The following is a 6,143-nucleotide window of genomic DNA, read 5'->3' on the forward strand; positions in this document are numbered from 1 at the left end:
ATATTTTATTGACTGAGTAAGGAATACTGAATTCATGAGACAAACCTGATAGAAATTATATTTATAACTACTAAAATAGCAGTGAAGGAGTAACTACACGAGTGTATTTCCAGGTCATAGAATCAGTTCGACTAAAATGTTACAGGAAATATATTTCTAGTTGTCCAATTAATTAAATAGATTTAAAGACTAATACTTGATATGCCAAGGGCAGAAAAAAAGCCTAGCCTAGAGGGATTGGAAGCTCTTCTTTTTTTAGCCCCCTTTATTTCTAGGAGTCCATTACACCTTAGATTTTGTTTGCATTTGTCTCAGTTTGCTTCATTCTGTACATTTCCAAGTCTTTTCTTGATAATAATTTTATTCCCCTGTCTGCCTTCTCTTGGCAACAGCTGACCTGGCTGCAAGCCCAAAACCTGGTAAATGACAAATCACTACCAGATGAAGCTGCAAGTTTTACATAGAGTATTTCCTTCAGGCTCAGAAACTTTGAGGCCCAATAAAATTACTGGAGTGATTCAGAATCATGGGGAGATCTATTTTTTGTGAAAATTTGTTAGGTTCTGCTAAATGATACAGCAGTAATAAAAAGTCTCATTAAAAATTTTCAAAATCAGAAAATAGAAAATAAGTTGCCAAGGGCCAGGAAAAATTGCAATGGTGACTGGGAAAAAAGTTATTAAGCAAATGATTTCATGACAAATTCTCTGCTTTTAAATTATTTTCCAAAGTTTTTTAATATAAAATTTATTATAAAAATGTGCACATATTTTATTGAAACATTAGAAACCAGACTCTTCAAAGAATAAAATCACACATTTTCACCATTAAAACGTTTGACTATATTCTTCTTTAAAAAGTTTTGTTACTTTTTTATTTAAATATTAAATATAGTATCCATATATAACATTCTAACCAACAAATAATAAAACTTTACTTTTAAAAACTTTATTATTATTTGGGTTTGTGGATGGGTTTTTAAGAGTATATGTACAATAATTTTTCTAGGATCTAATGCAAGCTTGTCCAACCCACAGCCTGTGGGCCGCATGCAGCCCAGAACGACTTTGAATGTGGCCCAACATAAATTTGTAAATTTTCTTAAAACATTATGAAACATTTTTGCAATTTTTTTTAGCATATCAGCTATCATTAGTGTTAGTGTATTTTGTATGGCCCGAGACAATTATTCTTCCAGTGTGGCCCAAGGAAGCCAAAAGATTGGACACCCCTGAATGAATAAAAAACAGAAATAAAAAATTTAGTTCTATAACTAACAATAAAAACAAACCTATGTATGGGAATCACAAAGAAAATTCTCGTAATAAGCCTTTCCAATATTTACAACATGGAATTTTTTACCTCTTAGTAGTCTTATGAATCTACCTTCCTTAGTCCTCAGTTATAAAGGGGATTTCTAAAAATCCTACTTTATCCCACATAGCACACAACTTGTTCTGAAAAACAGTTGGAAAATCACCTCTTAAATATATGTGGTATTATTTGGGGGCAATGCTTATAACATTTACAATGGTTATATACACAAGTAGAAAATGTACAGGGTCTATGAAATTAAAACTGAACATCTGTAAAATGCTTTGTAAAAGAATGTAAAAAGGTTATAAATCAATTTGTGGGTGTTTAATGCAACGCATATTTGCCCTGCACTTTGCAGATTTGATTTATTCTCAGCTTAATGATGTTTACATAGGTTAAGCCTTCAGCAAAGCTCAAGGAGCCAAATTTCTCCATAATTCCCTCCCACCACAGTATCCTCATTAAATTTTGGTATAATAGCAAGATCTTGCAATCAGAAGACCTAGGTTTTAATCCTTTGCCCCTTACTAACCATGCAAAGTTAAGAATCTTGCTAAACATAATCCTCCATTTCCATACCTTGAAAAATGAAAATTTGGTAATGGCTATTTGATGGTCACTCTTTAAACAGTACTTTTAGGATCAAAATCAAAGAGAGATTATATATAGGTAAAATTACTTTTTAAACAGTAGTGTACTCGATAAGACAAGAAAATGTTATTCTTAAAACTGTCTTCTCTGGTCTGGCAATATTTATGCTGCACCCTCTCTTTCATCTTCACTCCCCCTTTGAAATGAATTAATACAAAAATTAGCCTCCTAAATCTTAGAGCTAATTCAATTATGTGATTATAAGAGACCTAGAGCACTACCTAAGAAATATTACTGCATTTCTTGGGGCGAAGATCCCAGTTCCCACAATGTTAGCTAACTTATTAGTCAATTTCACCGTGGGAATTAAGACCTTGGCAGACAAACAGTAAACTTCTGCTTACAAAAGGTTTTTGCAAACTGACCACTTTCACATTTTTGCTGAAACATCAATTCAGACAAAGCAGATGTGAATGTGAAGTGAATAAACCTTTTTACTACAGCAAGAAGAATGTATGAAGGGGAGTTATTGACATTAAAAAGGGAGGAGGAGATATGTAAAATCAAACTCGAAAGTTTATCCTTTTATTCATAAAAGAAAAAAATATAGATTTACTATAAAATAACTCCCACTCCCTACTCCTTCCCTTCCCCCCTAAAAGAGTACTCTTTGGCTGTAAGACTGACTTCTGGATGTTGTTGTGGTTGTTTCTTTGTTTGTTTGTGTTGTACGTAAAACTCTGAAGGAATTTCAGAGTCTATTAAAGTTACCACTTCTTTAATATTACACTTAAGATGAATAAGCCAAGGACTATCTTAAAGACAAAAATATCAGACCTTTATCCCCAATCTACTCTATCCATTAGAGAAAATAGGGCACATTGAGGGGAATGAGCATTTTTCTTAAAGGGACAAATATTAATTCTTTTGAAACTCTGCCCAGTGTAGTGTCAAAAAAATTAACTACATTGCTTTATGAGGGTAATGTAAAAAGAATAAAATTAAAACAATGCAAGCTTTTAAAATTAGTTAAGAAAATGTCTGGAGCACCTTTTTTTCTGTCACTATTGATTATTACCCATTTTAAACTGCAAATTTGCAATGAAATGTTCTGTTCCTCAGAAAAACAAACGAAAAATTTCTATCCCCTGACCGAGATAAACTCCCTTCCCTTGGACTTTTCCAATTTGCAAAGTCCTCTTCCCAGCTTCACTCTGTCTTTCTCCCTGGCCTGAAGCCACTGCCTGGGTAAGGGCCACTCAAGGCTGACACTGAATGAATTCCAGGCAAATTCCATAGCCAGTCAGACTTCTTCCTCTTGTACAGAGTAGTACAGTAAATGGTTATAATAATTAAAGCAGCATCACTGAGCTCTGAGTGCTTAAGGTTGATGACCCCCAAAAATGAAATTTCAGTGAGCTGAAGATGGAAGTAAAAGAAACTTCAAAGGGTCGTGTCTAGACGACACCTTCCTGTCTCAGAGAATTGCTTGCAACCTCTACTCAGATGCAGACAAGCGAGAAGGAAGGCCTGTCAAAGTTCATTGACCATAGGTAATGATACAGGGTAATTTCTTCTGATAATGTCACCCAAAAGGAAATTCTACAGACTAAACCGATTAAGACCTCAAGGGAAATATATGAACAAAATTGTTTTTTGTTTTTTGCTTTGTGGGGGGGTTCTGGGGAGGACAGTATAGTTCTGGATGGGATTTTTTAATTGATTCGGACCTTTTTTGTAGAGGGAGAGAAAAATGAAACTAAATTTTTAAAAAATTGTTGTGATATGTAAGAGATATGTCTTTTACAGTTTTCATTATATATTTATGGACTTTTATATCCTTGGTTCCTTACAATCAGAAACCATGTGCCTTATCGAGAGGAACACAGCTATTTCTTTGAAAAGAAAAAAGTTGATTTGGCAACTACAATAGTCTATATCTTACTATATGTTTCTGAGATGAGACAGAAATATATGGTTTGTGATTAGCTGAATTGATTTTATATGAATATATATTTAGTATTAACATATTTATAGCACACATTTATTCATGTATAAACAGTGGGACTAAAGAATAAATAGAAATTTTAGTAATTTCAGGCTGTGTTATGTGAGATATCTAGTGTTTATTATATTACATTTATATTTTTATCTAAAGTGGATTCTTTAATGAAGACATAAACTTCATTTTGTGTTTTAAATTATTTTATTTTCTCCATTTGTCCAAATTGCCTTTAAATTGCCTCTTAAAAAGTGTGACTGTTTTAGCTCTTTATAATGACCATCGAGTCAGTGGGCTGATTTATCTTAAGTACATGTGTATATTAACGAAGTGTGCTTCACATTCCAAGATAATACATCTGGTCATTTATAGCCATATGAATGTGCACAGGCTGTGAACAGGCTGTGAAAGGTTGATCTTGCCAGCCATTGCTGGCAGGCTATATGGATGAAAATAACTCTTTGATCCTATAGTTAGTTAGCTACAAACTAGGGTAGCTAGTCAAGTGGGTCTATCTACCTGTTTATCAGGGTGGGTCCTACATTATCCTGCATTATTTGAAAATAGGCTTTGCTGTACCCCTTTTCTCATTTAGTTTGACACCTCAGTAGGCACCCTCACTGATACTTCCATATCTCATTCTAGGATAGTGAAACACTCACTCTCTACACCCTCCATGAGATTGCAACCTTCTTCCAATGTAGTTTTCTGTAAAATAAGACTCATACATGATAGTCATGACTATTTTTAAAAGTTGTCCATCATATTCTGGAACTTTGATTTGGTGAGAAGCATAAAACCATATCAACAGCCACATTTACCAACCCTTATTTGGTTTCTTGTTTTTCTTTAAATATGCTATTGAACAGTGTGATTCAGGTATCAAAATTCTAATAACCATTAGTTATTTATTACTAATGAAATTACATGCTTCTACAGTAAAATTGCTGTAATTTAGGCTAAAAGAGTAATTAAAACTAGGAAAAGTCTCATTTGAAACTTAAAAGCTGTTATCATTTTTAACTTATTACATTTCAGATTATTACTTAAGTTACAAGTAATATATATTCTATATTATTATTTAAGTTATACTTTTAGGACTAATACATTTTGCCTGGAAGACATCTTTAGAAAACTTGCTTATTTAAAATTTCAACACTTACGTTTTTCTGATTATGAAAGTAATTAGGGATGCATTACAAAAAAATGTGAAATGCAAAACCATTTAAAAAAGAAAATAAAAATCACTTATCACCAACATTTTGACACATTTCATTCTATTCTTGTTTTCCATATATTATTTTGCATATATTGAGATCATACTTTACATGACATGTTTTTAATTATATCATAATTATCTCACTCTTCAGAAAAATTATGTTAATAACTATGTAATACTCTATCCTAGAAATATATCTTAATAATGTACCTAATATGAATATCTTGCTTGCTACAAATAACTTGCTATTAATGACAACAAAAAAAGCTGTATGTATTCCTTTTGCACAAAATTAGAGGCAGCTAGCACAAACATTTTTTAAAGCTCCCTCCTTTCATATTTAAAAATAAAGCAATGCTCTGTAGTTAGCAGTAGTGAACAAAAAGCAGCAGAGAAGAAAATACCCCTGACTTTCTTCTTGTGAAACTATATTCTGTCCTATTTCCTTCCAGTCTTTTCTCTTTCATTTTAACACATTTGAAATTATTTTGCATATAGAAATTTGTATCCAGCTTTTCTTGCCTAACATATCTGAAGCACTTTCATGACATTAAAATTATTTATAGTATTTATTGTTGTTTTAGTGACTTATTAATAACTACATTAGGCTTCATCACTTGAGTAAAGTATAATTTACCCAACCACATCTCTAGGCATTTAGACAGTTTACAATTTTTTCTTGTTATAAATAGGGCTGTGCCAAATCTCTTTGAGTGTAAACCTTAATGAGCATTTTATATTATTTTCTTTGCATATATTTCTTAAAAAGGAAATACAGCATTATAAACATCTTAAAGGATTTTTTGCTATATTGTTATAAGCTATACTTGTAAGTTTTTACTCCCAGCAAGAATGTAAATTATTTTCACCAACACCGTCATTATCTTTTAGGCTTTGCTAATCTGATTTGTAAAAAACGTAATTTAATTACTCTACTATTTGTATTTTACCAGATACAATAAGGTTAATTTTTTAATATCTATTTTTTTTTTTTTTTTTTTTTTTTTTTTTTTT

This window comes from Theropithecus gelada, chromosome 1 (assembly GCF_003255815.1).
Source record: "Theropithecus gelada isolate Dixy chromosome 1, Tgel_1.0, whole genome shotgun sequence".
NCBI classification, from domain to species: domain Eukaryota; kingdom Metazoa; phylum Chordata; class Mammalia; order Primates; family Cercopithecidae; genus Theropithecus; species Theropithecus gelada.